The 27238-nt window shown below is 37.2% G+C and overlaps 1 protein-coding gene across 1 annotated transcript in view; it reads left to right on the top strand.

Annotated features, from left to right (window-relative positions):
• The window catches only part of KCNIP4 (potassium voltage-gated channel interacting protein 4), a 237056-nt gene that overhangs the window by 56009 nt on the left and 153809 nt on the right, over nucleotides 1-27238 (top strand).

The following is a 27238-nucleotide window of genomic DNA, read 5'->3' as shown; positions in this document are numbered from 1 at the left end:
TATCAGTGCCAGGATTCAAATTCTGACTTAGAACATATATGCTCTCCACTGGACCATTCTTTCTTTCCAGAATCTACAATTTTTTCCCTTCCTAGACTACTTAGACCCTCACTAACCCTCAACAGTGCTCTATGTTTGCTATGGCTGCGTAACAAAGTATTACAGACTGGGTGGCCTAAACAGCAGGAATTAATTGTCACAGTTCTAGAGGCTAGAAGTCCAAGATCAAGGTGTCAACAGGCTTAGTTCATTCTGAGGACTGTGAGGGAAGGTTCTAGGCCTCTTTCCTTAAATTATTGATGGGGTCTTCTCCCTACCTGTTCATATCATCTTCCCTCTGTGTATATCTCTGTGTCCAAATTTTTCCTTTTTAAAAGGACACCAGTCATATTGGATTAGGGCCCACCCTAATAACCTCACTTTAACTTGATTACCTCTGTAAAAACCCTATCTTCAAATAAGGTCACTGTCTCAACTAGTGAGGCTTAGGACTTTAACACTTGAATTTAGGGGGACATGAGTATTAGGTGCAATTCAAGCCATAGCATGTGCATTTTGAAATCTAGCAACTAACATCTCTTTCTGGATCTCATCTATCTTGGCACTGCTATTGGAGTGAGCATTCTAAACCACATATCTAATCACAGCTTGGCTCTCTTTAAAATCTTCAAGAAGTCCTCGTTGCTAGCAGTTAAGTTCTAAATTATAGGCATGACAAATAAAGGTTTTCACAATGAGGTCAGTAAGTAATTTTCCACCTTCATCTCCCATCACTCTGCTGTCAAAGAATATGCAAATACCTGCTGGAAGAATAGATTGTTCAATTTTCCAAATGCTTTCTTATTTCGTCATGTTACCGGAAAATTAATTTTATAATGTAATGTTACTCATTTTTTTAGAGACGAAACTACTAAGATACAGAGAGGTAATGAGTTGCCTGGGATTATTCTCCTTCCTTGAGATCATATGGTCAATTATAGCAAAGATTCACTAGGGCTTAGCATTTCTCTCTATTAAAAAACTTGGAAACATCTGTCAGTTTTTCTTTCTCACCAAACTGTGATTTCCTGCCAAACCTTCTCACCAGTGCTTGATACAGTGCCTAGAATACAAGAGATAGTCAATAAAAGTTTGTTGAATTGAAATAAATCAAATATTCTAACAGCCAAATCACAAGATATTGTGTACTAACACAGATTCCAATGCTGTCATTTAAATGTCTAGGTATAATCGGAAAGACAGATCTTTTTTGATTGATTGATTCATTCATTCATTCATTGCCAGACACTGTTCCACGTGTTAAAATTGAGTGATAAGTAAGACCCCACAAATTACCCTCTCCCAGAGCTCATATTCCAGTTGGAGAAGGGAGTTAAACAAGTAAGCCAAAGAAAAGCATAATTTTAGATAAAAACAAGTGCCATGAAGTAAACAAGCCAGGGCAATGTGATAAAGAATGGTTTGGAGGCATTCTTTGGGAGAAGTATGGCTCTAAAAAGGTGCCCAGGAAGGACTCCTTAGGAAACAGAGACATAAATAGAAAAAAGGAACCAGAGAAGTAAGAGCAAGTGCAGTGCCCTGTGTCAGGAGGGTGGATAAAGCATCCAGTATTTAAAAAGAGTAGTAGAGATACCGGTATGTAAAAGAATGAGGTATTGCTACAAGAGAACTTTTCACAATAAAAAGAGCTTGTCATTATTATCTCAAGAGCAATGGGAAGCCACTGAAAGGTTAGATTGAATTCGGGGTAAGGGTGGAATTTAATCAGATTTGTGTTACAAATGTAATCTACTCATCCCTGAGATGTCATCTCCGGCTGTCCTTAGGGTCTTTCCCAACATCCCAGTCTTGGTTCATTCCATTCTTATTCTTCCTCAGGAACTCACTTTCCTATCTTTCAAGACATTGTCTCATTTGTGGCTATATAAACATTAATGTGAATAAGTCACCCACTCCTACTAGACTGTAAGCTTCATGAGGTCAAGACCGGGTCTGGTCTTTGCTCAACATTGCATTCTAGGGCGAGGCAGAGTTTGGTACAGAAGGTGCTTGATGGACATTTCTTAAGACAAAGAGGAGCAATTTAAATAATTACATGTATGCCCCCTCTAGAGAAAAGAGTTGAGGCACGAGTCCTTCAACAGTTATGTGATAAACATAAAATTGTTAATGGTAGAAGAACCAAAAAAAATTAAAAAGGGTGGGAAGGAAGAGAAGGGAAGGGAAAATAAGGTTGACTGGGGTTATGCAAAAACAGTTTAGCTTAGGACATTAGAGCAGCTAATCATATCAGATTATTAGGAAAATGTTCGTCCGTTATGGTTTTGGCTTAACCATTGCTGCAGGACAGTTAAGATTCAAAACAAATCACTTGAAAGCTGATCAGCCGTACTTTCTGTGCACAAGATTTGCTCCAGGGTTTGGGCGAGCAGGGAGAAATTTTAAACTAGATTTCAATTTATCTAACAAACTGCATCCAGAACATGCTGTGATCATAAGAAATATTCTTTCTGATTTTTTGAGTGGATGCTAAGGGCTACCAATTAAAATGAACTTCTAGAATCCCTTGAACTCATCTGTTCATGGAAAATTCATTTTCCCTTCCCCACTGTTTCTCTCTTCTATTTTGTAATACTCCTATTTTTCTACTGGGTTGCCCATGGAGACCACATATATATTTTCTGTTAGTGGGTAAATCTACAGAAAATTTCATGAGAGAAATAGGCAATATCACTACTGGTTTTAACAGGATAAACCAAGTGTACCATGACAACCACAAAAAGGTAAGCACTTCTAAAAAGCCACCCTGTGGTCAGGTAGACAGGAAATGTTAGTGCATGTCAGGGAAGAGAGCTCTTTGGGGCAGAAATAGTCAAAAGAGACTTTAGGGAGTGAAGAGGACATTTTATAAGAGAGGTGATTCTGAACTGAGGTGGACAGAGCTGATTGTGGTAGGACCACGAAGCAAGCTGTTGGATGATAGGACTGAGCAGCACTGAAAACTGGACTCATTCATTTTTTCCCCTAAACTGTCTCCCTCAGAAATGAACGCAGGAATATATATATTGGGGCATAACAATTTTTTCCCCATTATCCAGCTATATGATCAAAGAATCCAAAATGGGAAATTTAAAAATTCAGTTTGAAAAGGATTTTCAATTCCAATGTGCCCATAAAAAATTTTTTCTCTGGCATTAAAGAGACATTCAATTTTGTTCATTCCTTGCAATGTTAAACTGAGGGACAACACTTTACCACACTTCTGTTTAAAGACAAGAGTAGAGTGAAGTTGGCAATGACAAGCCTGTGCTAAATATCGTATCTAAATTCATAAAATATTTACTTCTTTACTGACTAGTAGATTAAATACTATTCTGTTTCAAACCTGTTATATGTTTACTTATATACATATAAATGTATGTATCTATTTTCTTCCTTGTTCTACATTAGACAACATCAGATCCTTTACTGAACAAAACAGAAAACTGATTATGTCCCAGAGTGGCTTGAAGCTAATTTTAATGGAATGCTATTTTAGAAAAAAACCCTACTGACTATATAGGTATTTTCTTAATTTTGCAGAAAGAGAATCAATTTATGTTAGTTGATGTATATTAATATGCTGCCTGTATATAATAAAATGCATAAATAAAATTTTCTCTTGCTCTTTTTGCCCAATCTGAAAATATGTACCACAAGGCAAATATCTTCATGGTTTTAACTTTCTTTCTGGAACTCATCCTTCCTAAAAATAAGTAATGAACCATTTTCTCATCTTGCTTTGCACTCCTGCTGAATAGATCTGAGGATGAACTTCAAAAAACATTGCTTACGGCTCAGTTGCAAGGGCTGGTGTAGAGGACAAGAAACTTATTTGAGTATAATACTTTCTTTCCTGGGGTATATAAGAGAAATATTCATATAGAGAATAAACAAAATTTTGGGCACTTAAAAAAATAGATATCATGCTGGAAGGTTATAAACTGAGGAGTAAAGTAGTCATTTGGAGAGAGAAGACTACTAGATAGGGGATACAGACTACTATAGAGCTTATTTCCTACCTAGACTTTTCTTCTCTAGGATGTGTGAGCTGTCTCTCAGGGGCCCCAAAGGTCCAGGACTTCTCAGGGAATGATTATCTCTCAGAGCTCTCTCTTAATTCCCAAAGACTCTACTAAAGAAGCAGATCTTTCTGTGGTCGCATAGGCAAATACATTTTTTAGAAGAAGCAGATTACAGTATGCTTGGTATGTCATCCAACTAACTAGGCTGGTCGCCATCTTGACGATTTTTACACAGTTTGGCTAAAGATACCATTACCAGACTGCATTTGAGCTGTTGACTCTGAAGAGGCATGGTGTGACTCCAAATAAACTCTGGGACCAGTTACTGGGAAACAACAAATCTCAAAGTGCCTACATTGATAGAGAGCTGGGTAAAGTGCTGAAGAGACATAGCTACTACTATTAATGACAGTAATAACAATAGATATAACCATTGCTTTGATAATAGTAGTAAATTTATTAAGCGCTTATTGAATGCCTGGTACAGCTCCAAGTGTTTTGCAATATTAATTCAGATGATCCTCACGACAACTCTGTGAGCTAGGTATATTATTATCAGTATTTTACAGGTGAGGAAACTGAGGTCCAGTGAGATTAAGTAACTTGCCCACATTCATACAGAGAGGAATTTTAAGAAAGGCACTATCTCTACTGTCCATCTGTGTAACCACTACACTTCATTGCCTATAATTGCAAACTGCCCGGGTGTATTTGGGGAAGGAGTGATGGAATTGGCCTTAGGGATTAGGAAGGTTTGCATAGAGAAGTTAGCAGCTGAGTTCCTTTTTAATTGAGATATAATTTCCGTATCATAAATTTCACCATTTAAAAATGTACAATTCAGTGGGTGTTAGTATATAAACAAGGTTGCGCAATCATTGCCACTAGCTAACTCCAGAACATTTTCATCACCCCAAAATGAAACCCGACACCCATTGATATTCACGCATCATTCTCCCTTCCCCTCAGCTCCTGTTAGCTAATAATCTACTTCCTGTCTTTATGGATTTATCTATTCTGGACATTTCATATAAATGGAATCATATAATATGTGGCATTTTGTGTCTGGCTTCTTTCACATGGTATGATGTTTTCAAGATCTATTCATGTTGTACCATGTATTATTCTTTTATTCTCTCTTACAGCTGAATAATATTCCATTGAATGAATATACCACATTTTGTTTACCCGTTTATCAGTTGATATTTAGGTTGTTTGCACTTTTTGGCAATCATGAATAGGGCTTCTTTGAACATTTGTGTGCAAGTTTTTTGTGTGAGCATGTTTTCAATTATTTGGGGTATATGCCTAGGATTGGAATTGCTGGCCCTTATGGTAACTCTATATTTAAATTTTTGAGGAATTTTTAAATTGTTTTCCAAAGTGGCCACACCATTTTACATTCCCACCAGCAGGAATAAGTGTTCAGATATCTCCACATCTTCTCCAACAATCATTATTGTTCACCTTTTTGATTATACTCATCCTAATAGCCATAAAATGATATCTCATTAAGGTTTTTATTTGCATTTCCCTAATAACTAATGATTTAAGCATCTTCTTCATGTACCTATTGGCCATTTTTGTATCTTTTTTGGACAAATGTCTACTCTACTGAAATCCCTTTCCCATTTTAAAATGGGGTTATTTAAAAATTTTTGTTGTTGAGATGTAAGAGTTCTTTATACATTCTGGATACTAGATCCTTACCAGATACATGATTTGCAAAAAATATTCTTTCATTCTATGGGTTGTTTTTGCCACTTTCTTGATGGTATCCTTTGAAACACAAAAAGGTTTTAGCTTTGATGGTGTTCAATTTATCTATTTTTTCTTTGGTTGCCTGTGCTGTAGGTGTTATACGTAAGAAACCTAATTCAAGGTCAGGAAGATTTACAACTGTATTTTCTTATAAGAATTTCATCATTTATTTTAGCTCTGACATGTAGATTTTTGACCCATTTTGAGTTAATTTTTGCATATGATATAAGTTATGGCCCCAAATTCATTCTTTTATATATGGAGAAAAAGAACCATTTGTTGTGCCAGGACCATTTGTTGAAAAGATTATTTCATTTCCCATTTAATTATCTTGGCACCCTTGTAAAAAAAAAGTTGAACAGAGAGGGTGTGGAGAAAAGGGAACCCTCTTGCACTGTTAGTGGGAATGTAAATTGATACAGCCACTATGGAGAACAGTATGGAGGTTCCTTAAAAAACTAAAAATAGAACTACCATATGACCCTGCAATACCACTACTGGGCATATACCCTGAGAAAACCATAATTCCAAAAGTCATGTACCACAATGTTCATTGCAGCACTATTTACAATAGCCAGGACATGGAAGCCACCTAAGTGTCCATTGACAGATGAATGATAAAGAAGATGTGGTACATATATGCAGTGGAATATTACTCAGCCAAAAAAAGGAACAAAATTGAGTTATTGGTAGTGAGGTGGATGGACCTAGAGTCTGTCATACAGAGTGAAGTAAGTCAGAAAGAGAAAATCAAACACCATATGCTAACACATATATATGGAATCTAGTTCATAACTTGAACTAGAAAAACTTGAAAAAAATGGTTCTGATGAACATAGGAGCAGGACAGGAATAAAGATGCAGACATAGAGAATGGACTTGAGGGCACGGGGAGGGGGAAGGGTAAGCTGGGATGAACTGAGAGAGTAGCATTGACATATATACACTACCAAATGTAAAACAGATAGCTAGTGGGAAGCAGCTGCATAGCACAGAGAGATCAGCTTGGTGCTTTGTGACCACCTAGAGAGGTGGGATAGCAAAGGTGGGAGGGAGACACAAGAGGGAGGGGATATGGGGATATATGTATAAATGTAGCCGATTCACTTTGTTATACAGCAGAAACTAACACAACATTGTAAAGCAATTATATTCCAATAAAGATGTTTTAAAAAAATGTGTAGGTTTATTTCTGGACTCTTCTGTTTCATTTACCTATATGTCTGTCCTCAGGCCGGTACCAGACAGACTTGATTTATATAACACTACAAAATTTTGAATCAAGAAATGTGAGTCTTCCAACTTTGTTCTTATTTTTCAAGATTTCTGTTAGGCATTCTGGATCCCTCATATTTCCATTTGAATTTTATAATTAACCTGTCAATACCTGACAAAAATAGTCAACTGGGATTTTGATAGGGATTGCACTGAAACTAAATCAATTTGGAGTTATTACTATCTTAAAAATACTGGTTTCCAATCCATGAACATAGGTATTATTTCAGTTATTTAGGTATTCTTTAATTTCTTTCAACATTTCATAATTTCCAGTATAAAAGTCTCTCACTTCTTTTGTTAAACTTATTTCTAAGCATTATATTCTTTTTGATTCTGTAAGTGGAATTGTTCTCTTAATTTCATTTTCACTTGTTCACAGCTACTGTAGAGGAATAGAATTGAATTTTGTATGTTGATCTCATATACTGTGACCTTGCTGATCTCACTTATTAACTCTAATTATTTTTTGGTTATTGATATCCATGGTATAATTCTTTATTCTAATATAATTATCTCTTCTGATTCCATCTCTCCAGTAAAACTCCCTTCCTCTTCTATTTGAGAAGTAGTCTGATGACACTGGACTGAAGACACAGTTCTCTTTCTTGAGATCCAGATGTCAAGATCTGAATTCCTTCAGATTTTTTCTGTATGCAAGATCATGTCATCCGAAAATAGATAGGTAGTTGTACTTCTTTCATTCCAATATGGATTAATCTGTGTTTGGAAATATATGTGGGACTTAACCTGGAGGATAGGCAGAGAAGTGCTTCTGATTACAGCCCCCAAGTGTAAACTAATCTGCCTTCTTGTAACCATAGTGCTAGATTATGAAGGCCCTAGTTTGAGCAAGTGTGTGGCAGATGAGACTTAATAAGTAACCAATGGGTGAAATTGGGGAGGCCTTTATTATCAAGCAGATAATTATCAAGCAGAGGAGTATAAGGAGGCATTGATGCATTGTGATCTGGGTTAGAATGTGATCAGATTATTGCTTCAGAAAATTCAATCTGGTGTCTATGTGGACAATTAATTGAAAGCAAAAGCCCTCTATAATGATTTCCAGTTTTCTGGCTTCTGCAACTAGGAGGATAATAGGGTCATTCACAAACCTGTTTGATAGGCTTCTCAACTTTTTAAAAAAAAATACTTGAAATTTTAAAATGCGAGAATTTATTTTCTAAATCAAGGAAGACTGTGAATCCAATATGTGAAGGCCATTTCTACACTGATTTATTTTTAATAGAGAAAAAGAAAAGTCTTAGGAGCAAAGCCTCAGTTAATCACTGCCAGCCCAGGTCATCGAGATGTCAGGAGGATAGGAGAACAATGTGATTCAACCCCAATGCACTCATCTTTCACAGTGAGTCATGGGATCGGAAAGCACTGAAGTTATGAACTAGCCCCAGAAATGTACCCACTCTCCTCTCCTTTGTACATAATCTTTTAAAATGAATTAAACCCACCCCAAAGCAGTAGACATAGGAAAATAAAGTCAGCCTATTTCTGCTCAAACTTTATTAGGGTTCACTGTGTTCTATCAAACTTGTAAGCCAAAAACCCATGGCTCTTGAACGATGAACCACGGAACACCATGAGCAGAAGAGTTAGGGCTGCAAGCAATTCAAATGTACATTACAGTAAAGTACATTACAGTAAACTTATTTTACTGACTTAGTAATAAGTAAGTATTGGACACTTATTTAATAATATTCATTGTGCTATACTGGAACCTTGGTCGTAAAATGAGGTCATTTTCATAAACAAGAATAATTTGAAATTTTCAGAGTCAAACCATTTCTTTGTTTGGTAAGAGGAAAGGGTAACCCTGTGGGAGATCAACAGAAAACTCCTGCTACAACAAATCTAAATTTCTGTTTCACTCTTTCTCCTAATCTGTCTGATGTGGCTTTCTCTTAAGTTAGAAATTTAGTTTGCACTGTAGCTCATTTTTTCTCTTTCTGAGTAAAACTCTTCATTGTGAGATTCCCAGGATATCAAAGGATTCAGACACCTATTATTTAATTCTCTAGGGAAAAAATCAAATTCTCAGGTAAAGTAAGAGGGAAAGCTTCCCTTAGTAAGGAAGTCCAAAGACTGACCCTGGGAGCTGTGTCACACTCAGAAGGGTCTGGGCCAGGCAGAGGCTCAAGAAAGAGAGCAACTGTGTCTTCAGTCCAATGTCATCAGATCACTTCTCAAATAGAAGAGGAGGGAAGCTTTATTGGAGAGATGGAATTAGAAGAGGTCATTATATTGGAATAAAGAGTTATACCATGGATATCAATAACCTGGGATTCTCCGGGTTTTAGTAAATCAGAGGTGTTGCTATTAGATCACTAAACTTTTAGAGGAAAGGAACGGGAAGAGGTTACAATATGGGAGTAGGAAAGAGAAGTAAAAACTTTCTCCTGAAATTTTCTTTAGGTTTGTCCTGCTTCATTTCTTCTTCTTTTTTTTTTTTTTCAATTTATTCTTTGAGACCTAGATGATGGTCACAGTTCTTGTTGGGCTTAGCCCCCTGTCTTTCTTTCTTAACCCTGGTGTGGTGTTGAAGGAGGTGAGGCAGAGGAAGAGGAAGGAGCTAGGCAGAGTGAGGTCGATCTGAAAGGTGATGATGCTGGAAAAGGGCTAGTTTTACTTGGCCATGTGCTTTTGACAAAAAGTGTATGTGATGATCAAAAGCCCCCTCCCCTTAACATACTACACACCCACAACTGCATGTACAGTCACACAATCACACACACATACACACACTCTCTTCTTTGAATGGGAAATAGTCTTTGGAGGGCGGGGGCTAAGTTTACTATTTTAAAGTGAAAGTGAGTCAGTGCAGGAAATCCAAGTACACTAAAAGGAAAGAAAAACGTGATTATAACAAAATAAGTTTTAAAAAAGAAACCCAAACTGGATCTGGATCCCAGTGGGACTAGGTAGGAATGATGTATTGATTAGAGATATACTTTAGGGTTTCAATAATTTAAAAACTGTCTAGTGGATGCTTAAATCTATAGGAGTTTATTTCCTTCACTTTATGAGAAGACTGGAAGTAGAGAGTTTTTGTTGGCATTAATTTCTTGCCTCAGTGATGTCAGGGCTGGCATCTGTGGGAATCGTTTAGCTTTTCATTCATGGCTGTAAAATAACTGCAACGGCTCAACCGTACTTACTCTCAGGCAAGTGGGAGGGAAGCGATGTGCTAGTCGTAACTGTCATCTTTTCCTAAGGCTCAAACTGCCACCCACCCATGGAAACAACAAAATAGATACTGGCAAACATATTATTGCCCAAATTGTACTTCCTCACCAATCCTGAATGGAAAGAAGACAAGGGAAATGGATAATTTTTTTTCAATCCTTACAGTGGAGGCAGGCAAGGGAAAAGAAGGCTGGAATAAGTAAGTGTAAATATGGCCAAATCCATGTACCCCAAATGACAGAATGACCGAGAGGAACATGGGAGAATGTTTCTGGCATTCATGGTCCCCAACCCACCTAGTGGGAGTGCCTATTGGGCTGGTTGTACATAAGAGACTTAGGGGAGAGTTGTGTGCATTATAAAATCTCACATTTCTGGGGTGGTGAGCCAAGGGTGATGTGCAGAACCAGTTCAACCTTGGTGTGAATATCTAATAATGGGAAGTATTATGAATGACAAGGACTACAGATTTCCTGTAAGCAGTTTTCCTTAATACATAAATAGCACTCTATGAAAAGCAGTGAAGAAAGCAGAAAAATACAAAAGGACAATAAAACAAACAACAAATAAAAGTCCCACGATCCAAAGGTAACCACTAGGAATGTTCCAGTGGACGTTTTCCAGTCTATTCTATGACCAAACTATTTGTAGCCTGCTTTTTCACTTAGCAACAGATCTAGAGCACATTCCTATCTTCCTGTTCTTCTGTAACAGAATATTTAATGGCTTCATATCATTGTATGTCATCTTGAGTTACCATAATTAATGTTCCCAGTTCCTGATTGTGAGCACGAGGGTGTTTCCACTCATCAATTGTCATAATTTACTGTGGTTAAAGTTATCCCAATAATAACAGTAACAAATACTGGTGAGCTATTTACGAAGTAGCAGGCCCTGTACTAAGTACTTTACATTAATGGTATAATTTAAGCTCTCAAACAACTAAATGAGTCAAACACTGTTAATATCGCTACCTATGAGGTCTTATCTCTACCTATGAGGAAACTGAGCCTTAGCAATTTAAGTAACTTGCCAAGCAGCATGGCTCTCCGTGCCCTGCACATGTGTGTTAAGAGTTTCTCAAATGGCAGCTGTCAGTTCTGCAGGAAAATAGGGGTGTGAGGGAAAACTTCACTGAGGAGATGTTCCTAGAACTTGGTCACAAATACAGAATTATCCCGATCTGTTCTCTGTTGAAAATGGCAGAGTATAGGTGGCTCAATATGAATCTTCATCCATCCATTTGAGGGGAATTCTCACCAGGTTTACAATAAATAAATTATAGGGGGTGGTTTCAAACCATGTGAGGAAACAAACCTAAATCAATTTCAGCACAATTAGTAGGCTGGGAAAACCATAATGACAATAAGTAGCATTCAAACTACTAGACTGTCAGAAAAAAATGACAAGAGGATGTCCAATAGATACAAAGAAACAGTTACATATAATTTGGTTAATTAAGTTAATACCCTGTAGTAGTTGCTCAGGAATATTACAAAAATGTATGATATTCTTGATCAGGAATCTCCTTTATCAGAAAAAGTTCTTATGAGTAAATATACATGAGGAACTAGCTTAAAAATGTTGATACTTTGATAAGAGTCACTTATTCAAGGAAATTTGATTTATTTTTAATTCCTTATATTCTAACAACAGCACAAAGAGAAAAGCCAACGTGAATAGTCATATCTCTTAATTATCAAACTACCAATCTCTTTTAAATACTCAATGAATACACTTTTAAATAACTAATGTGTTTCATACTTGAATTTGTCAATAGCAGAGTTTACTCAGCAAAACTATGTTATCATGGTCATCATGGCTGTATATAATATCCAATGAAGTTTTCAGTTTTTAATGTGTTTCAGTATTTATTATTCAACTTGATTTTTCATAATCACTAATCACATGGGATAGGTATATTATCTATCTACATTTTACATAGATTTAAGGAGATCTGTTCAGTAACTTAACCAAAGTTGCAAATCTAGTGGGTCAACAGAGTCGGACTTAGGGCTTCCAGATATTTAGTCAAAATTCTTGACCTCTGTATGTTAATTGACCAAAAAATATATTAAAATTATTTAAATTTACATAAAGACATAATAAATCACCTCAGCTCTAACCTATGTTAGCATTTACAACCCAGTCTTCATTACAGTGAGTCTCAAGAGTAAACTTGTTCCTTTTGTGGTGCTGGGATTTTATTTTATTGGAATAAATGGGTTCTTACTAGGTCTGTGTGATTTCTGATGTAGCATCATTTCCTTTGTTACCACAGTCTACAAACACATACTCATTAAGTCAAATGAGTATTTCTGTGTTGCAAAAACTGTTCTAGGCACTGACAGTTCAGCAATAAACAAATCAGATCAATATGTTTTCATGGAGCTTCTAAAGCTGGGCCCAACACCCCAATATCATAACTCTTTTTTTTTTTTTTATTAACATCTTTATTGGAGTATATTGCTTTACAATGTTGTGTTAGTTTCTGCTGTATAACAAAGTGAATCAGCTATACGTATACGTATATCCCCGTATCCCCTCCCTCTTGCATCTTCTTTCCACCCTCCCTATCTCACCCCTGGAGGTGGTCACAAAGCTGATCTCCCTGTGCTATGTGGCTGCTTCCCATTAGCTATCTATTTTACATTTGGTAGTGTATATATGTCCATGGCACTCTCTCACTTCGTCCCAGCTTACCCTTCCCTCTCCCCGTGTCCTCAAGTCCATTCTCTACACCTGTGTCTTTATTCCTATCCTGTCCCTAGGTTCTTCAGAACCATTTTTTAAATTTTAGATTCCATGTATATGTGTTAGCATACGGTATTTGTTTTTCTCTCTCTGACTTACTTCACTCTGTATGACACACTCTAGGTCCATCCACCTCACTACAGATAATTCAATTTCGTTTCTCTTTATGGCTGAGTAATATTCCATTGTGTATATGTGCCACATCTTCTTTATCCATTCATCTGTCAATGGACGCTTAGTTTGCTTCCATGTCCTGGATATTGTAAATAGAGCTGCAGTGAACATTGTGGTGCATGACTCTTTTGTAATAATGGTTTTCTCAGGGGATATGTGCAATAGTGGGAATGCTGGGTCGTATGGTAGTTCTATTTTCAGTTTTTTAAGGAACCTCCATACTGCTGTCCATAGTGGCTATATCAATTTACATTCCCACCAACAGTGTAAGAGGGTTCCCTTTTCTCCACACCCTCTCCAGCATTTATTTTTTTGTAGATTTTCTGATGATGCCCATTCTAACCAGTGTGAGGTGATACCTCATTGTAGTATTGATTTGCATTTCTCTAATGATTAGTGATGTTGAGCATCCTTTCATGTGTTTGTTGCCATTCTGTATATCTTCTTTGGAGAAATGTCCATATGGGTCTTCTCCCCATTTTTGGATTGGGTTGTTTGTTTTCTTGATACTGAGCTGCATGAGCTGCTTGTATATTTTGGAGATTAATCCATTGTCAGTTGCTTCATTTGTAAATATTTTCTCCCATTCTGAGGGTTGTCTTTTCATCATGTTTATGGTTTCCTTTGCTGTGCAAAAGCTTTTAAGTTTCATTAGGTCCCATTTGTTTGTTTTTTTTTAATTTCCATTTCCCTAGGAGGTGGGTCAAAAAGGATCTTACTGGGGGCTTCCCTGGTGGTACAGTGGTTGAGAGTCCACCTGATGAAGCAGGGAACACGGGTTCATGCCCTGGTCCAGGAAGATCCCACATGCCACGGGGCAGCTAGGCCCGTGAGCCATGGCCGCTGAGCCTGCGCACCCAGAGCCTGTGCTCCGCAATGGGAGAGGCCACAACAGTGAGAGGCCTGTGTACCGCAAAAAAAAAAGGATCTTGCTGTGATTTGTGTCGTAGTGTTCTGCCTGTGTTTTCCTCGAAGAGTTTTATAGTGTCTGGCCTTACACTTAGGTCTTTAATCCATTTTGAGTTTATTTTTGTGTATGGTGTTAAGGAGTGTTCTAATTTCATTCTATTACATGTAGCTGTCCAGTTTTCCCAGCACCACTTATTGAAGAGGATGTCTTTTCTCCATTCTATATTCTTGCCTCCTTTATCAAAGATAAGGTATGTGCATGGGTTTATCTCTGGACCATCTATCCTGTTCCATTGCTCTATATTTCTGTTTTTTTGCCAGTACCATATTGTCTTGAGTACTGTAGCTTTGTAGCATAGTCTGAAGTCAGGGAGCCTGATTCCTCCAACCTTGTTTTTTTTTCTCAAGATTGCTTTGGCTATTTGGGGTCTTTTGTGTTTCCATACAAATTGTGAAATTTCTTGTTCTAGTTCTGTGAAAAATGCCATTGCTAGTTTGATAGGGACTGCATTGAAGCTGTAGATTGCTTTGGGTAGTATAATCATTTTCACAATGTTGATTCTTCCAATCCAAGAACATGGTACATCTCTCCATCTGTTTGTATCATGTTTAATTTCTTTCATCAGTGTCTTATAGTTTTCTACAGGTGTTTTGTCTCCTTAGGTAGGTTTATTCCTAGGTATTTTATTCTTTTTGTTGCAGTGGTAAATGGGAGTGTTTCCTTAATTTCTCTTTCAGATTTTTCATCATTAGTGTATAGGAATGCCAGAGATTTTTATGCATTAATTTTGTATCCTGCTACTTCACCAAATTCATTGATTAGCTCTAGTAGTTTTCTGGTGACATCTTTAGGATTCTCTATGTATAGTATCATGTCATCTGCAAAGAGTGACAGTTTTCCTTCTTCTTTTCCAATTTGGGTTCCTTTTTATTTCTTTTTCTTCTCTGATTTTTGTGGCTAAAACGCCCAAAACTATGTTGAAAAATAGAGGTGAGAGTGGGCAACCTTGTCTTTTTCCTGATCTTAGTGGAAATGGTTTCAGTTTTTCACCATTGAGAATGATGTTGGCTGTGAGTTTGTCATATATGGCTTTTATCATGTTGAGGTAAGTTCCCTCTATGGCTACTTTTGGAGGATTTTTATCATAAATGGTGTTGAATTTTGTCAAAAGCTTTTTCTGCATCTGTTGAGATTATCATAAATTTTTTCTCCTTCAGTTTGTTATTATGGTGTATCACATTGCTTGATTTGTGTAGATAGAAGAATTCTTGCATTCCAGGGATAAACCCCACTTGATCATAGTGTATGATGCTTTTAATGTGCTGTTGTATTCTGTTTGCTAGTATTTCGTTGAGGATTTTTGCATCTATGTTCATCAGTGATATTGGCCTGTAGTTTTGTTTTTTTGTGACATCTTTGTCTGGTTTTGGTATCAGGGTGATGCTGGCCTTGTAGAATGAGTTTCAGAGTGTTCCTCCCTCTGCTATATTTTGGAAGAGTTTGAGAAGGGTAAATGTTAGCTCTTCTCTAAATATTTGACAGAATTTGCCTGTGAAGCCATCTAGTCCTGGGCTTTTGTTTGTTGGAAGATTTTCAATCACAGTTTCAATATCAGTACTTGTAATTGGTCTGTTCGTATTTTCTCTTTCTTCCTGGTTCAGTCTTGGAAACTTGTGCTTTTCTAAGAATTTTTCCATTTCTTCCAGGTTGTCCATAAAATGGACAATAAAATTGGCACATTGTTGCTTGTTGTAATCTCTCATGATCCTTTGTATTTCTGAAGTGTCAGTTGTTACTTCTCCTTTTTCATTTCTAATTCTGTTGATTTGAGTCTTCTCCCTTTTTTTCTTGATGAGTCTGGCTAATGGTTTATCAATTTTGTTTATCTTCTCAAAGAACCAGCTTTTAGTTTTACTGATGTTTGCTATTGTTTCCTTCATTTCTTTTCATTTACTTCTTATCTGAGTTTTATGATTTGTTTCCTTCTGCTAACTTTGGGGGTTTTTTGTTCTTCTTTCTCTAATTGCTTTAGGTGTAAGGTTAGCTTGTTTATTTGAGATGTTTCTTCTTTCTTGAGTTAGGATTGTATTGCTATAAACTTCCCTCGTAGAACTGCCTTTGCTGCATCCCATTGGTTTTGGCTTGTCATGTTTTCATTGTCACTTGTTTCTAGATTTTTTTTATTTCTTCTTTGATTTCTTCAGTGATCTCTTGGTTACTTAGTAGTGTATTGTTTAGCTTCCATGTGTTTTTTTTGGTTTTGTTTTGTTTTTGCGGTACGTAGGCCTCTCACTGTTGTGGCCTCTCCCGTTGTGGAGCACAGGCTCCGGGCGCGCAGGCTCAGTGGCCATGGCTCACGGGCCTAACTGCTCCCCGGCATGTGGGATCTTCCCAGACTGGGTCGCACACCCGCGTCTCCTGCATCGGCAGGCAGACTCTCAACCACTGTGCCACCAGGGAAGCCCTGTGTTTGTATTTTTTACAGATTTTTTTCCTGTAATTGATATCTAGTCTCGTAGCATGGTCAGAAAAGATACTTGATATGATTTCAATTTTCTTAAATTTACCAGGGCTTCTTTTGTGACCCAAAATATGATCTATCCTGGAGAAAGTTCCATGAACACTTGAGAAGAAGGTGTGTACTGTTGTTTTTGGATGGAATGTCCTATAAATATCAGTTAAGTCCGTCTTGTTTAATGTGTCATTTAAAGTTTGTTTTTCTTTATTTAATTTCATTTTGGATGATCTGTCCATTGGTGAAAGTGGGTGTTAATGTCCCCTACTATGATTGTGTTACTGTTGATCTCCCCATTTATGGCTGTTAGAATTTGCCTTATGTATTGAGGTACTCCTGTGTTGGGTGGATAAATATTTACAACTTTTATATCTGCTTCTTGGATTGATCCTGTGATCATTATGTAGTGTTCTTCTTTGTCTCTTGTAATAGTCTTTATTTTAAGGTTTATTTTGTCTGATATGAGACTTGCTCCTCCAGCTTTCTTTTGATTTCTATTTGCATGGAATATCTTTTTTCATCCCCTCACTTTCACTCTGTATGTGTCCCTAGCTGTGAAGTGGGTCTCTTGTAGAGAGCATATATATGAGTCTTGTTTTTATATCCATTCCTCCAGTCTATGTCTTTTGGTTGGAGAATTTAATCCATTTACATTAAGGTAGCTATCAATACGCATGTTCCTATTACCATTTTCTTAATTGTTTTGGGTTTGTTATTGTAGGTCTTTTCCTTCTCTTGTGTTTCCTGCCTAGAGTAGTTCCTTTAACATTTATTGTAGATCTGGTTTGGTGGTGCTGAAATCTCATAGCTTTTTCTTGTCTATAAAGGTTTTAATTTCTCCATCGAAACTGAATAAGATCATTGCTGGGTAGAGTAATCTTGGTTGTAATTTTTTGCCTTTCATCACTTTAAATATGTCCTGCCACTCCCTTCTGGCTTGCAGAGTTTCTGCTGAAAGGTCAGCTGTTAACCTTATGGGTATTCCCTTGTACGTTATTTGTTGCTTTTCCCTTGCTGCTTTTAATATTTTTTCTTTGTATTTAATTTTTGATAATTTGATTAATATTTGTCTTGTCATGTTTCTCCTTGATTTTATCCTGTATGGGACTCTCTGCGCTTCCCAGACTTGATGAACTATTTCCTTTCCCATATTAGCGAAGTTTTCAACTATAATCTCTTCAAACATTTTCTCAGTCCCTTTCTTTTCTCTTCTTCTTCTGAGACCCCTATAATTAGATTGTTGGTATGTTTAATGTTGTCCCAGAGGTCTCTGAGCCTGTCCTCAATTCTTTTCATTCTTTTTTTTTTTTTCTGCTCTGAAGTAGTTATTTCCACTATTTTATCTTCCAGGTCACTTATCCATTCTTCTGCCTCATTTATTCTGCTATTGATTCCTTGTAGAGAATTTTTAATTTCATTTATTGTGTTGTTCATTATTGTTTGCTCTTTAGTTCTTCTAAGTTCTTGTATTTTCTCCATTCTCTTTCCAAGGTTTTGGATCATCCTTACTATCATTACTCTGAATTCCTTTTCAGGTAGACTGCCTATTTCCTCCTCATTTGTTAGGTCTGGTGGGTTTTTACCTTGCTCCTTCATCTGCTGCGTATTTCTCTGTCTTCTCATTTTGCTTACCTTACTGTTTTGGGGTCTCCTTTTTGCAGCCTGCAGTTTCGTAGTTCCCGTTGTTTTTGGTGTCTGCCCCCAGTGGGTAAGGTTGGTTAAGTGGGTTGTATAGGCTTCCTGGTGGAGGGGACTGGTGCCTGTGTTCTGGTGGATGAGTTTGGATCTTGTCTTTCTGGTGGGCCGGACCACGTCTGGTGGTGTGTTTTGGGTTGTCTGTGAACTTACTATGATTTCAGAGAGCCTCTCTGCTAATGGGTGGGGTTGTGTTCCTGTCTTGCTAGTTGTTTGGCATGGGGTGTCCAGCACTGGAGCTTGCTGGTCTTTCAGTGGAGCTGGGTCTTAGTGTTGAGATGGAGATCTCTGCGAGAGTTTTCGCCGTTTGATATTATGTGGAGCCTGGAGGTCTCTGGTGGACCAATGTCCTGAACTCGGCTCTCCCACCTCAGAGGCTCAGGCCTGACACCCAGCTGGAGCACCAAGACCCTGTCAGCCACATGGCTACAGAGATCCAAGCTTTCTGTTCTTACAACCTCCAACCTTTGAGCTCTGTGGGCAGAAGCATTTTTGATGGAGTTCACAGCTCTTGAGGGCACTTTCCCTGTACAAAGCCCCAGTTCTTAAAAGCCTGGCTGGCGTCTCCAAGGAGTCCTGCATTTTCCTTGACATTGGAAGGCACCAGTTTCAGAAACAGGGCACATTTCAAAATGAAACAGAAAGTAACCTGGGGATCCAGACCAGACCCTCGACCTGCACTTGGCTTTGGCTCTCTGCAGCCTCTATGAGTCCTGGGGCTCAGCCCAGATGCCGCTTTTATGATCACTTTCTTGGCCTACTATTGTAAATTAAGAGTTAAAAGTAAATACAAAACTGGGCAACACAAAAGTAGCTTAAAGTTTTTTAAGGTGATGAAAATTGAGTTAAAGCTAGAAACTAGGCACAACTAAATAAAAATGAGAGCAATTTAAGTGGCTAAAAGTCTGGCCTTAACAAGAAGAATAAATATAAGGTGGAAAAAATAAATATCGATGATTATAAGCTATAAAAACTGGAGAAGTAATAAAATAATGATTCAAAACTTTTAAAATAGAATGAAATAATGTTGAAAAATTATGAGAAACCAGACAAAAGAAATAGACCCATATAAAACAACAAAAGGTAAAATAAAATACAATATGAAATGATAAAATATTGGCAATCATCAGTAAAAAATAACCAAAAGGCAAACGCAAAAGAAAAGTCTCAACGAGGTTAAAGAGAGAAATGAATTTTAATAAGTAGATGAAAAATAGAGGCAGATATTTCAAATTTAGCTCTGAAAGAAGCCACACATGAAAAATCATGTGGGTGAAGCTAGGCATCAACTAATTTATAGTAATTGGAAGATGACCCTCAGCTCCTTCGAAATATGGCAACGTGTTTATAGATTGATGTGGTTTTACTTCATATTTTAAAGAAAAATAATTATTTTCCATTTGAAAATTTAAAAAATTTTATATTTGGAGAGTTGGTAAAGTCCGTGGCCTATGATTTTTTTATTTATATCTTTAAGTCTACATTGAAGAAAACATTGTTTCTTTCCTTTGACTAATCAAACTCGGGGTCCTATAACAGGAGGAATAGAGGTGGATTGAATGATCCTGGCAGATGAGGAAGAACAGCTTTAATCCCAGCCATGGCACTCATCTCCTCTGTTAATATTTGTCCAGTGGAAATAAGCGAGGAGGTGGAAGTGTCAAATTAAGTAATGGAGCAAGATAAAGATCAACAGAAAGATATAGGATTGTTCTTCAGTAGGAAAAGCAAGAAGAATGAAGATATGCCATTCATTTCCTTTTGCATTGTTAAATTCATTGTATGCCTCTTACAGTTTGCAGTGTTTTTGGATCCTTGCTTTCAACCTGCCTTTTATGGACTTGCTAGCTCTGTAAAGACCAATGATTCTGCATTCAGGAATAGCGTAGTGGTATTAGTCTCATATACTTTTACCCTAGTGGTTTATGATACCTAAATTTAAATTGTGTACCACACATATTGAAGCTAGAAAATTCTTCCCATATGAGAAACAATAGTACAACATTAATAACAACTCACTTCTTTATTTATTTTTAAAATTTTTATTGAAATATAGTTGATTTACAATGTTGTGTTAGTTTCAGATGTACAGCAAAGTGATTCACTTATACATATATGTAAATATATATATATATATTCTTTTTTTACATTCTCTTCCATTACAGGTTATTACAAGATATTGAGTATATTTCCCTGTGCTATGCAGTAGGTCCTTGATGGTTATATATTTTAATAACTCACTGCTGAATAATCCCTGAGGGAGAAGTCTAGAAAATGTGTCAAAGATTCCTTCTGGGATAGTTTATTGAAACTCACAATGACCTTGTGCCACTGGGTGGAATTCCAAAGGTCAGAGTTAATATGAAGTGATGAGTCTCTGTGATAGAGTTCAAAGGGTTAACTTGATGAAGAACCAAGAGAACCACTTTAAAAGTTTTTTTTGGTAATATGGGCAGCTAGAGTGAATCGTGCTTAAAATAATGAGCATTGCTGTGTGCTCACCATGCGCCAGCCCTGAGTACTCATCTCCTTTGCCCTTCACAACAACCTCATGAGGTTGGTATGCTTATTATCCTCATTTCCAGATGAGAAACTGAAGCTTCAAGAGTTAGGGAGTGTTCCCAAAGCCACACAGGAAATGGCAAAACAGGACTCACAGTCTATAATCTTAACCTATACTGTACTGACGTCCTTGATGCCATCAGTATTTAAACCTGGTCATGTTTTGAGAAGATTCATAGATTGACAGCTTATTGTTAATGACAGTGCCCTTCCCTTACCTCTCATTTATATCAAGTTGAGATGAGATTTTCAAAGCAGGGGCATTCTAGATGACTAATGTGACATGATGTATACTGTGCTTTTCACAATCGAATGTGCATACAAATCACCTGAAGATCTTATTAAAATGCAAATTATGATTCAGTAGCTCAGGGGTGGTTCCAAAGAGTCTGTATTTCTAACAAGCTCCCAGATGAGGCTGATGGTTTGAGTACCATTTTAAGTAGCAACAACAGAAAGGAAAAGAATAACCAGTGTGAGAGCCCTTGGAATAGAGTCTCAGCTAGACAGCAACTGAGCTGTACGTTTCCTAAGCTTCTTAATTTTCTCATTTGCAAAATGTGGACTGTAATACCAAACATGCATATCTCAGGACTGGTTTTTTGTTTGTTTTACTTTTGTTTGTTTTAAGCTTTTTTCAAAAAATTGAGGTATAGTTGATGTACAATATTATATGTTTCAGGTGGGCAACATAGTGATTCACACTTTTTAAAGTTTATACTCCATTTACACTTATTACAAAGCACTGTCTGTATTCCCTGTGCTGCAATACATCCTTGTAGCTTATTTTATGAGGACTGTTTTGATGATCATATTGGATAGTGCTTTGTAAAGTGCTCAAAAAAAAGGCATGTGTTACTATCATCATTAACATGAAGTTCAGACTTGTTCAGTTCAATGTCCCCAGAAGCCTAAATGAGCCTCAGATCTATCTTGGTTATAAAAATATTTATCAGACCAATTGTCCTGCTTGGCTCTATGTGCATGTGATCCTAAGGTCAGGTTGAATTCAGTGGATTTACTCATCCAGAGAATAAGATAGGATCCATAATTTTCCTTACCCAGAAAGCCATTTGCACAAGCTTCCTATGAAATTTTAGCCTGAGAGCACAATATTGCTTCCTCTCTGTAAGGATATCTTATCTCAATTTCATAACTCTAATCTCTTCCTTTTTATGATCTGAGTGTATTTTAACAGCACCGTTATCTCAGACTATTAGAGTTTGTTGACAATGCTGGGTTCCCTACTACTACCACCTCCCCTTCCCCCCCAGCTCCCAGTAACCAGCAGCCTAACATTGAAGGCCACCGAGTAAGGGCTGGCTCTGCAAGTTTTCAAGGCTCGATTTGCTGAATGCCCTTGTCTCCAACTGACAGATAGGTTTGCCAGGATCTGGCATTTCAGATTGTCCCAATAAAATGCTGATTGTTTTTGGAAACCTTGAAGAAGTCATGATTTATTCATTAACAAGGAGCCTTCCTTTCTCCTTTGGAATTCAACCAACATTGATTCATTCATTTAACAAATATGCATTGAACAGCCAATACTAGGCATCGTGCATGATGCTGGGGATACAGAGATGAATGAAACATAAATAGTGTATATGCAGCCTTGGTATTCAGACAGACCAGGTTCTTAGGACACATTCCATTATTTTTAGACTTCTGGTCTTGGACAAGCTAAAATATTACTGAGTTCAGTTTGTTCCTTAATAAATGATTCTTACGAAGTTTATATGAGACAGTACTTATAATGTGCCTTTTATAATATTTAGTCATAGCAGATTTCTGAAATATGATGGTTTGGGGTTTCCTAAACAGCCCTCTATTTCATTTCATGGAGACCTGGAAGAGCCAGAGAATGTGATTGCTTCAATACAGTCTAAGGAGTTCTGAATGATAGAGGAAGACACAGAATTAGCCTATGGAGTGAAGTGACTTTTTTCTAAATCATTTCACTTTTATCTCTTAAAAGTTAACCCTCTCTCCAATAAAACTCTAAGATCCCTGGAAAGAGAAGGCAGCAAGGAGCATTTAATGAGACTTAAGCATCAACAGACATTTGTGGATTTGAAATGAGTGATGCTAGGATTTTCAGAATTAAAATTTCAGTCCACTGTATTTGGGGTGAAGCCTGGTTAGTGTGAATTATAGAGGGATTATGTTTTATCCCTCTATAATTTAAAATCCCTTATGTTTTATTTATTTACCCCTCTATAATCTAAAATCCCTTGTGTTTTATTTATTCCTCAAGGAATTTAAGGTTGTAATTGGATGATTCCATAAGGCTGAAGAGGATGGCCAGAGTTTCTGTTACAAGCTTTAAGGGATATTGCCTTAAAGCAATATCCTACATAGCTCACCATTCATTCAATCTCCCAGCTTTGAAGTTATGAAATTCTTGACAAATGTAACACAAATTTGAGTATTGCATTACTTTCAAATTGGCACATAGTGTGAGACTTTATTACGTATATGGTACTATTTTGAATTTACATTTAAAATGTGACCTCACTTTATGCAACTCAGAGAATTCTCTTAGGCAATATTTTGATGTGGTCAAGTTAGTTACTTATGGAAGGTATCAGACAACATCTACCAAATTGGCGTGAAATTAATTTTCTTCAGCAGGACATAGCCCCTTAGCTGCTGTGATAAATTTTAACATCAGATTTTCCTGACTCAATTTCTAATAAATAAAAGTGTCTAGAGGCAGACAGAGCTGTCTGTCTTCAAGGACAGTATTTCACAATGTGTGTCAGCATAAAGCATTAGTTACTAAAAATCAAATTAGCAGGAAGAGCTACTCATATCTGTCTTAGGGACATTGACTTGTTGTCCTTGATTTTTCTGCAGTGTTGATAGAGAATTTAGGATCGAAGTTAGGGGTCTTTCCAACTATACTGTTTAATTGAATATAACTTATTCTGGATCCATATTGATATGTTTTGTGGGTATCACTTGTACCTCAACATGTACGATATTGTGCCTAGCAAGTATCGATCATTTCAGTAGATTTACAGCCTGAGCAATAAAGGATGGGCTCTGGGTGGCCGCTTCTTAAAAAAAAAAAGAAAAGAAATCTGCATTTATGCTTTTTCCTAACCTCTGAGAATGTGCAAACATCTTTTTTGCATTAAGAGATGCAAACTGGAGTTTAAATCCTTAGCTACTTGTTGAGGGATATAGAAGTGGCTTAAAATCTCTGAGATATTTAGGTTATTGAGTATAAAATAGGGATCATACCCAGCTTGCAAAGTTGTTGTAAGGGTGAGTGATGACATATGTAAGATGCCTAGTACCCTGCCTTGCATGTAGCAGGTGCAAAATAATTGGTAGTCGTATTGAGATAGCTGTCTTTTATAGAAAGATAAGTGAACATCAACCACTCGGTACATTTTACATTTATTATTCAACATACATTTCATTGAGAAGCTACTATGTGCCAGACACTAAGGCTCTGGGAATAAAGCAATAAAAATACAGAAATTTCCTGCTCTCAAGGAATTTGCTATCCGGTGAAGACAGGCATGTAATAACTGCAAAATAAAGAACATGGCATTGCCACACGGTTAGAAATCCACTCAGTTGTAGTGTGAAGTGGATTAATTTACCTAGAATGAATATGCTTAGTAGCAATTTGCAAAACTTAACAGTACTATTAAGAAGATATCATAAGTATAGCACCATGTCTTATATATATATATACATATATACATATATATATACTTTTTTTTAGTTTTATTTATTTATTTATTTTTTTGCGGTACGCGGGCCTCTCACTGTTGTGGCCTCTCCTGATGCGGAGCACAGGCTCCGGACGCGCAGGCTCAGCAGCCATGGCTCATGGGCCCAGCCGCTCCGCGGCATGTGGGATCCTCCCGGACCGGGGCATGAACCCATGTCCCCCACATTGGCAGGCGGACTCTCAACCACTGCGCCACCAGGGAGGCCCAATACATTTTGAGGGACTCCATATATAAAGTCGAGAATGAATATGTGGCTATGGCATAAATTGATTTTTTCTGGCCTTCTTAAAAATCTGTTAATTGATGCCTGTATTAGCTTCCTAGAGCATCTGTGATAAATTACTGCAAAGTAGATAGCTTAAAACAACAAGAATTTACTCTCTCACAGTTTGGGAGATCAGAATTCTGAAATTAAGGCGCCAGCATAAGTGGTTTCTTCTGGAGATTCTATTTCATGCCTGTTTCTTAGTTTCTGGTGGTTGACAGCAATCACTGGCCTTCCTTGGCTTATAGCAGCCTCACTCCAGTCTCTGCCTCCCTCCAGTCTCTGCCTCCATCTTTACATGGCCTTCTTCCCTGTGTGTGGGGGGTAGGGGTGGGGGGAGAGGTGTCCTTTCTCTTATAAGGACACAAGTCATTCAATTTAGGGCCCACCCTAATTCAGTATGACCTCATTAACTAATTACATCTGAGAAACTCTCTCCAAATGAGGTCACATTGTGAGGTTCAGTGTGAAAATGAATTTCTGAGAGACCATTCTCAACCCAGGACAATGTCCATGTAGAAGCAACTAGTTTGCAATATCAGAGCTGTACAACTACAGTTCTTTGGAAAATCTGTCTGGTATGGGGTCAGCCCAGAACAGAACAATGGTTCTCAAATTTGCCTTCACATTTGAGTTACCTGATTCAGTTAGTCTGGAGTGATTAGGCAGGGCTGATTTTTCTAAGCCACCCTCTTGATTCTTATGAGCAGTAAAGACCAGGTCATTGGCATTCACAAAATTGTAAACATTAGCTTCATTCCATATTTTATTTGATTTTTATTTGATTTTTATCCCAAGCACCTAGCACAGGGTCTGCCTTATAATATACTCAGTAAATATTATTCATTAGATTAATGAACAAATAGTTTTATAGAATAAACACATTGTTGAAAGATCAGGATTGAATACAGTGACCCAAAAGGATAGGAAAGTAGTGTTTCACATTGGAAGTTATAATGGATTATATGTTATTTCTTCTACATTCATGAGATTTTACAGAAACAATTACCTCATTCATCTCCTAACTTCCTTGAGATTAGTAAGTGTCAAGTATTATTACCCCTATTTTTCAGATGAAGAAATTGGATCTCCTAGTGCAACCTTCTCTTCAACTGCCATATTATTTTTTAATACCACCAGGAATTTGATGGATGTCCTGCAGAAAATGCAATTAGAGGCAGCATTTCTGGTGAAGGAACGCAGGTCACCAAGTTTTCAGTTCTATATTCAAGACGGGATGAGTTTTAAGAAGGCTAACTGAGGGGGCAGGGAAGGAAATAAAAATCGCTCTGCAAAGTGAAACAAATGTCCTGTAACTGAAGGTTACACAGTTAGACACACGCAGTAAGTGAAGTAGTCTAGTTATTTACTGGAGCCGTTACGAGTGCAGTAGGGAAGTCAGAATGTCAGACCCAGGAGGTAGACAGATGGACATGTGCTTACATCCTGGTCCTGCCACTTATAAGCTACATGCATCTTCCTATGCTTAATGGCCTCACCTGTGATTTGTCTATCATAATATTATCTGACACATGGAGTTCTTGTAAAGATTAAATGATACAATCCTTACATAATACTTGGCACATAGAAAGTTCTTATTACTGTTGTTAGAGACCTCAGTTGTAGGCTTTATTTATCTCCACCTTTCCTTAGGGCAAGATCATGTTCAAGTGAGGTCTAAAGGACTTTTCTGTTTTAATTGTTTAATTCTTCATATTTACGTTCCTCATTGGATTGTAAGTTTTATGAGAGCAGAAACTAGGTTTGTTATTGACACTGCTTAGTAGGTGAACACTGAATATTTCTAGAATGAAACTTAAGTTAGATTACCTCACTAAAGACTTGGCTCAAAATCTTTCCCTTCTGCCTATTTCACGCTAAGTAAAAGCCAAAGTTCTTATAACACACTATGAGACTCTAGGACTTTATACTAAAAGGAGCTGAGTAGAGTGAAGAAAAGGAAGCAGTTTTTTAATTTTTTTGAAAAAATCCTCTCAAGCATGTTGTTAAAGGGCTTGTAGTCTGGTAACGGACCAATCATAAAATGAACAGGGCAGCCTAGGCTTTACTAAAATTAATGCGACTGGGGTAGTGGAGGGGCAGAAAGATTCATTATATAATAAAGACTCTGTTTGACGAGAAAATAAACTTTATAATCTCAAATCTTATTATAACTCAATTTAAAAATTGCATTTGTGGTTTCTTGTCATCAGAAGACTCAACTTCACTCAATTATAACTAACTTTCTAATTTAAAGTACATGATTGACTAATCCCAAAGGAAAATTTGAAGTTATACAATGCTTAATCATTC

The sequence above is a fragment of the Phocoena sinus genome, chromosome 5, assembly GCF_008692025.1.
Source record: "Phocoena sinus isolate mPhoSin1 chromosome 5, mPhoSin1.pri, whole genome shotgun sequence".
Taxonomy (NCBI): domain Eukaryota; kingdom Metazoa; phylum Chordata; class Mammalia; order Artiodactyla; family Phocoenidae; genus Phocoena; species Phocoena sinus.
The sequence above is the reverse complement of the archived record's forward strand: the minus strand, read 5'-3'. Positions and strand labels throughout refer to the sequence as shown.